General features: G+C 36.3%; 1 pseudogene; it reads right to left on the bottom strand.

Moving 5' to 3' along the window:
- LOC123839876 (uncharacterized) overlaps window positions 1-8,367 on the bottom strand; it is a 60,881-nt pseudogene that overhangs the window by 31,799 nt on the left and 20,715 nt on the right.

Here is an 8,367-nt window from a genome sequence, read left to right as displayed (position 1 = left end):
GAGAGAAAGCTGGCTCTTTATACCACAAATAGTTTAAGAATTATGGCCCCAGGAGCTCCTGGGTGGCTCAGTCAGTTAAGTGTCCAACTCTTGGTTTCAGCTCAGGTCATGATCTCAGGATTGCGAGAATGAGCCCTAAGTCAGGCTCCACCACTGGGCAAGGAGCCTGCTTAAGATTCTTTCTCTCTCCTTCTCCCTCTGCAACACCCCCAAAACAACAACAAAATAAAGCCCCCCAAACCCCCAAAACTAGAAATAATCCAAATGTCCAACAATAGTAAAATGAGGTAAGTAAATTAGGGTCCAGTCATAAAAAGATTAAAAAATTAAAAAAAAAATAAAAGAATTACGGCACAATGTATATGATATATTCTTTGCAAACTGCCTGAAGTTCCTTATGTAAAGTGGTAGAGGATAAAATAAATACATATATAACCACTTAACTCCACAACTTTAATTCTCTTAACTGATAATTCACCCTCCCTCCCACTAATGTTCTCTTTCCCACCCCATCCAACCATATGCACCTACTCTTTTCCCCACCTACCTGGCCAATTTCCTCATCACCATACTGCCAAGAATCACAACTTTCTTCAATTGTTTTGCTTGAAATGCTGTTTAAACTAAAATGAATATACATTATGGTTCTTAAATGAAAATGCTCTCATGTCCCACAATGGATCACAATCCTCAATACATTTTTTATGCCCTATTGACTTGTGCTTAAATTTCCTTCCAGTTTATGAAATCGCATTCCCACTTTTTCATGGGGAACATTTCACAGGTTATATAAGACCTCTTTTTTTAAAAAAATTGTTCAGCATGATTAGTGAACAAGTTTGCATTAGAAACCCAAGCACTGAGACACAAGGAATGAGATGTTTATGTAATGGTGCTATTACACATTTTTCTGGGTGCAGTCTGTTGGAAACCCTCCTAATCAAACAATAAAGATAAGCAAATTAAAATTGGCCAGATTTATCTCAGTTTGACCGTAACGGCTCAATACATACCAACAAGAAAATACTTCGTTAAGGATCAACTGAAGGGTTGCCTTTTCTCCATCACATTTGGCTTTTCATCAATGTTAGTTTGGGGCTAGTTTTCTCTTCCACCTGGAGAAAATATGCCAGTTTATCTGTTTACAAGATAATAAAACAAAATCTAGAAATATTTGGGTCCTTATATTTGGGCTTCCCATCCACTTGGTTAAAGATATGGTTAAAACAAAAGCATAGAAAATAGAAAATGTGTTTGGAATTCTATAACTTAATTTTTTTAAAACAATTAATAGTTTAGTGCTCAGAAATATATTACAGTAAAATTATGAGTACTTAATACAAATGGAAGATTCTAGAAATCAGAGAAGATAAAGGCAAGCAGGAATACAACAGAGGAGATAAGAGCAAAGAGAGATTGTGTATGTGTGTGTGTGTGTGTGTGTAGGAGGAAGAGGAGAAGAGAGGAGAAATCTAGAAGCAGAAGGAGGAAGAGGAAGGCTACAAAGACACAACTCACAACAATTTTCTTTCAAAAGATTTAAAGAGATTAAAACGTTTTTCATCTCCTCATCTTCCAATTTTGTAACATCTTTAATTTTCTCCACTCCCCCTTGCTCCTTAACATTTATCTCCTGAAAAGACATGGCTAAAGGAAAATGAAAGCTAGCTGTCCAGTCTCACTGCTCTAACAGTAGCATTCTGGATTTCAGTAGCAAATAACTGGATATATAAACTCTCTGAACCTTTCCATTCCCTCTGCTATGCTCACTTTCTCCTTGGAATCCTTCCTCTCCACCTCCTCCCCATACCCTATAACCCCAAAAGAAAAGGAAAGAAGACAACCAAACTTGCAGTGTGAATTCATACTGAATGTGTTTTCTCAAATATTTGTTTTGCACTAAACCTCAGGACCTTTGCATAATCCTGGAGGACTTTTCAGGGTTTAGCAGGAGAGATTGGTGGCATAGGAGTTTAAAGTTAGATTTATTCAAATTAATTTCAGGAAAAGAAATGTGACATTTATTGCACATGAAACTCATGCCCACTTTACAAGTACTGTGAATATAAAGAGATTCATGTAATAGAAGAAATACATAATCATATGAGTAAGCATGTGATTAAATAACCATCATAATCACTGCATGTGGATTGCATGTGGAAATCAGGAACCTTTTCAAATAAACGTCTGTCCTCCCTGAAGTGTCATGAGCATCACTCATGGTTAGGAATTCTTCCTGAACTTGTATGCTTGCAGGATTCTAACATCTGTGCTCCTCACTGTCCACCTAATTAGAAACTGAAGAGAATTCTTTGTTTTGAACTCTCTTGCCTGACACATCGTGCAAGTCCATCTGAAATATTTGCTACCTTGAATCTCTGAGGTACACCTCAAACCTGTACTACATTGCAAGATCCAAGTTGCACACGTCTCAACAACTGTGAACCTATAGGGTCATGGCTGGATCTCAACATATATTCTCTCAAATTCTTCATTCCCCTTATTTAGTAGCATCTGTGTGTGTGTGTATGTGTGTGTGTGTGTGTCTCATTGGGGGATAATTCTATTTGTTTTTCTATAGCATCATCATTTATCATTTTTAAACACTTTTTCTTGTGTTACTGACCCCTCCATTCCAGGAATATATTGCTTCTCTTGTCCATGCTGGAGTAGAGCAACACAGAAATTTAGCCAGCGATTCACTTGTTAGTCTGATAGACTCTCATAAACGCCTTGTTTATAGCATAAGAATATAAATGCGTATTTACATACATCTCTGGAAAAAATAGCCTTTCCAAATCTGATGGCTATTAATTTGGCCTTAACTCGTAGTTATCTATAAAAATAAATTGCACTAGGCCAAGAAAGAATATTACATGTTTGAATAATTTTCTCTGCCTGCTGTAAACATTAGATTAAATTTATATGCTAATTATGACAATAATGGTCCTTTGGATGATTCTATATTACAAGCACCAACTGAAATGAGGTCCCCAGTTGTCACTGAGAAAATCAAAAGAATCTTAGTTTGAAGAGTAAGTATGTGATTATAGTGATTATGTGTGAATTTTGATTATATTCTTCAATAAAGAAAACATGCTGGGATTTACTGCTTTCCTCTGAGAATCAATCTATGAATTAACACATATTGAACACCCACAGGGTTCCTGGAGCTAAACAAACAAATTATTTCATCAACCTGCAAAACATCAGCTAGTGGACTGAGCCACAATGAACCAGCTGAGCATGGCCTCAAGCAGAACCATTAGGCAGATGGCATTTATTTTCACCATGGATAGCATCTGCATCGTGCCTTCTAGAAAAGTTGGAGCTAGAAGTTGGAACTGGATTCCATTCCCAGCTCCATCACCTGCTAGCTCCATAATATCCAAGATACTTTACTTATCTGAGTTTTTGTTTCTTAATTATAAAATGGAAAATCTTGCCCTGTCTTATGGAGAGTTCCAAGGAAACAAGAAGTGGGAAATTACTTTGAAAATTATTAAACACTCTCTAACGCTAAAATATAATTTCTCTGCTACATTTTTTTTCTCAAGACTTCCCCAAGGGGTTGTTGTTCTCATGATGTCTAATTCCTCTCTTCCCTTTTCTTCTAAATCCTCTCTCCAATGACCTCTACATTGTTAAATCAAAACAATGGCCGATTCTCAGTTTTCAGCTTACTTAAGCTATCAGTAGTATTTGAAACTATTCATATATTAATCAGTCTTCCTTGAAACACTCTCTTCATTTGGCCTCCAGTACATAAATTCTTGCTTTTCTTCCTGAATCACTGGCTATATTTTCTCTGGTGTTCTTCCTCTTCTCCCTAATCTTTATTCTTAGACAACCTAAAGGCTTAAGTTCTTAGACTTTTTTTTCTTCTCTATCTTATTTTCTTCTCTGCTCTCTATACTCTTCTAGTGTCATGACTTGAAAATATCATCTCTATTCTGACAATTCCCACAGCAGTCTTGACCTGTTGCAAATTCTGGACTTTTATATTCTAATTCTAGCTCCACTGGGATATCTCTTTTTTTTTTTTTTTTTTTTTTGAGAGGGAGAGAAAGAGTCCAAGTGGAGGGAGAGGGGGCAGAGGAAGAGAGAGAGAGAGAATCCTAAACAGGCTCCATACTCAGCACTGAACCCTATGTGGGGCTGAATCTCAGGAGCTAAAATCAAGAGTCAGATGCTTAACAGACTGAGCCACCCAGGTACCCCTCTCATAAAATTTTTAATAAAAATGAGTTCAATACCTAACTGCATATCTCTTTCCCTACATCAATTACACCCCCAGTCTTTGCTATTTCAGTTAATGACAACTCCATTTTTCTATTTGCCTTAGACAAAATTCTGGCCTTGAATTCTCTTTTTCTTATGCCCCATCTTGTCCATGTTCCATGTTCCATACCCCAGAGCAAATCCTGTTGGTACTTGCAATCTATCCACTGATCACATCCATTTTCTTTCTTTCTTTTTTTTATTTAAGATTTTATTTACTAATTTAGAGAGAGGGAGAGCAAGTGTGGGGAGGGGCAGAGGCAGAGACAGAATCGCAAGTAGAGGTGGGGCTCAATCTCATGACCCTGAGATCATGACCTGAGCCGAAATCAGGAGCCGGTCTCTTAACCAACTCAGCCACCCAGGCGCCCCTGATCACTTCCATTTTCTGTTTAATCACAATCACTCTGGTATACACCACTCTCACCCTAGATTACCACACTATCCTCCTAAGCATTCTCCCTGGCCCGCTGTAATTTGTTAATAAAGCAGTCAGAGCGATCCCCTTAAAACTTACCTCGGATCATGTCACTCCTCTGTCAACACCCTCTAATGGCTCCTCATCAAATGAGGGTAAAATCTAAGACCCTTACCGTGAACTACCAGGTCTTACGGGACCTTTCACAAATGCAGACATACATACACACACACACATACACACACACACACACCACCCTTGGGATACAGCAATGCCCAAACATACAAACATCTCTTTCTTCAAGGAACAAACATTCTAAAGATAAAAAATAGGCAATAAAAAAATTAGTAATTACTCAACATTTTAAGTGATTGGCAATATTTTAGAAGTAAAACATGGAAGAGGAAGAGGGAATCAGGAGTAGGGTAGTTGGCAGTTATGAAGAGTTAAAGACTATCTCAGTGAGAAAGTGAAATTTGAGTAAAAGACTTGAAATAGCTAAAGAAGCAAGTCATGTCTATATTGGGAAATAGTGTCCCAAGCAAGGAGAGCAGTGCCTGGCACAAAATAGGCAGAGAATGAATTTTTAAATGAATTTTAAATGAATAAATAAATTATTATTGTTATTACTGAACCTGTATATAAAATCAGGACTAATAATTTCTCTTTCTAGGAAAAAGACATTTTAAGAGAGGAGAAAAATTATTATCATAGACTATTTTATACTAACTGGAAAGTAGGTTTTGATGATTGGTGCCTAGATTTATTTATTAAGCTGAATGCCGCTGACATATCAGTTTGGAACAACCTGAGGACTCAGACAAAAGAGAAATTTATACACATTTACTAGCTCTTTTCCATGGCCCTCTACTAGGTGCTCATGACAAAGGTTAGGCGGAAGAGAAGAAACTGAAGAATCTCTCCTCAGCCCTCACCCCCCTCTCACATTCTCCCCCTCCTCCCTTAATGGTACAGTTATGCAGGAAGTAATTGGTGGCTTCTGGGATCAAGCACAGATCACCCACTTCCCTGGCATCTTCTCTCCTATGAAACAAGAGCTAAACCTCTGGGACAGGTAGAAAACCCTTTCATCCTTGACATAGGAAGAGATCCTTGCACTCTTATGTAATTGCTTTAATATTGTGATGTTTAAATAAAGCAAAAGCCATGTTTCTAGAAATCTCTTACGCTAATTTCCTTTTCATAAAAATTACTTTGCTCTTTGGAGATGTATGAATAATTTTTTTTTTTATTTTGGTCTTATCAAAGTAGCAAGATGTCAGACAATTTTGTTCAACATTTCAGCAACTGCATCCAAACATTATCAGAATGGCCATTTTTGAATACTGAGCAGAGAGATGGAAGCTCTAAAAAAGAATCAAATAACACTGCTAGAATCTTTTCTAAAAATCATGATGTTGGAAGTGAAGAATTCCTTTTGTGTAACCCATCAACAGACTTAATAGAGCAGAAGAAGTGATGAGTGAACATGAAGATAGGTCAATAAAAATTATTAAAACCAGGGTGCCTGGGTGGCTAAGTCGGTCAAGTGACCAACTCTTGATTCAGGCTCAGGTCATGATCTCAGGTCCTGAGATGGAGCCCTGTGTCAGGTTCCATACTGGGTGTGGAGCCTGCTTAAGATTCTCTCCTCCCCTCTCCCCTGCCCCTCCCCCTTGTAAAAATAAATAAACAAATAATTAATTAAAACTAAAACACAAAGAGAAAAATAGAGTGAAAGGGAAGAAAGCAACAGAAAGGAGATATAAGAACTGTGAGACAACATCAGTTAACATATATAAATTAGAGTTCTAGAATGAGATGAGAGATAAGACAAAGAAGAAAAATAGATGAAGAGATAATTGCTTAGAATCTACCAAAAATATGAAATAGAACAAACTGTAGATTCAAGCTAAGAAAATGTCAGTAATAGTAATTTTTTTAAGCACACACACAAATACAAACTACATGAAAGTATATAGTCAAACTGCTGAAAACCAAAATTGAAGAGAAAATTCTAAAGGTAGCTAAGGGGAGTAAGAATTACTTATAAGAACAAAGATAAAAATTATAGCAGGACTCAGGGCTCCTGGGTGGCAGTTGGTGAAGTGTTTGACTCTTGGTTTTGGCGTAGGTCATGATCTCAGAGTCATTAGACCGAGCCCAGCAACAGGCTCTGTACTCAGCCTGGAGTCTGCTTGAGATTCTCTCTCTCCCTCTCTCTCTGCTCCACCCACTCGGGCTCTCTCTCTCTCTCTCAAATAAATAAATAAATTTTAAAGAAAGAATTACAGCAGGACTTTCACGAGAAGCTATCTTATAACATATTATAACTATACAATTCTATACTATACTCATACTATACTATATGCCAGAACACAGAGAAGTGACATCCTTAAAATACTGTCAACTCAGAAATCTATTTCCTGCTAAAATATAAAATAAAATAAAATAAAATGAAATGAAACAAATGTCAAAAGATGACTTAAACATGTTCTTAGAAAAAGAAATCTGAGAAAAGTCGTTGCTAGAAGAACAGTGTGTTCAAAACAAAAAACCGCTCATAGTAGATCTTCAAGGCATAAAGACTATGAGACCAGATCAAAAGTTGAATTTACACAAAGAAATGAAGAACACAGGAAAGAGTACACATGAGGATCCATTAAAACAGATGTTTTAATGTCATTTTCAATTACCTTAATAGGTAATTGAATGTCTAAGTAAAAACATGAACAATATATCGTGGGATTTAAAACGCATATAAAGCTAAATTGTTCATCCAATTATTCTGTTCACTGTAATTGGATAGACAGCAATAGCACAAAGGATGCAGGAAGAAACTGGAAGTATGCTGTTGTGCAGTTCTTACACAGTTTAGATTAAATGGTATAATGGTATAATATTATTTCAAGGTAGATCACAGTAAGTTAATGGTACCTTTTTAAATGTATAGAGCAGACACACACACACGCACACACATAACTGATAAGCCAGGAGTGAGGATAAAATGAAACCAGTTTAAAAAGTGTTCAGTTAATCCAAAGAAGACAAAAAAGAAGAAAAATGGAAAAGAACGGATGGTTCAAATACAATGTAACTTGTAAGATTGTAAATATAGACACGATTATATTAAGAAGCACATCCCAGTGTAAATAGTCGGAAAAAACCCAAGTCAAATGACTATGAGGGATAAATTTGGTTAAAAGATTCCAATTACTGGCTATCTATAAGCAATTTAACTTAATTATAAAGACATTCAGACATGAAAAATTTAAAGGATAGAAAAGGATATAGTATGGAAACATTACTCAAAGAAAGCTGGAGTCATTATGTTGTATCAGATGAAGTAAACTTCCAAATACAGAATAGTGCCAGAACGAAAGAGGATATGATATAATGATAAAAGAGTTAGTTCATCAGTTAGACTGAACAATTCTGTGTATGTGTGTTAAACCATACAGTTTCAAAATGCACGAAGCAAAAACTGATAGAAATACAAAGAGAAATGGAAAAATTCATAATTATATTTGGAAATCTCAACACTCTTATAAAGTAACATATAGAATAAGTAGACAATAATTCAGTAAGGACATGAAAACCAGAATAACACCAACAACAATTTGACCTAATTAATATTAATAGACCACTCTACCCAACATCACCTCAAT

The sequence above is a fragment of the Mirounga angustirostris genome, unplaced genomic scaffold (assembly GCF_029215605.1).
Source record: "Mirounga angustirostris isolate CCGP_5_RB_7025 unplaced genomic scaffold, mMirAng1.0.hap1 SCAF_5, whole genome shotgun sequence".
Classification (NCBI taxonomy): Eukaryota; Metazoa; Chordata; class Mammalia; order Carnivora; family Phocidae; genus Mirounga; species Mirounga angustirostris.
The sequence above is the reverse complement of the archived record's forward strand: the minus strand, read 5'-3'. Positions and strand labels throughout refer to the sequence as shown.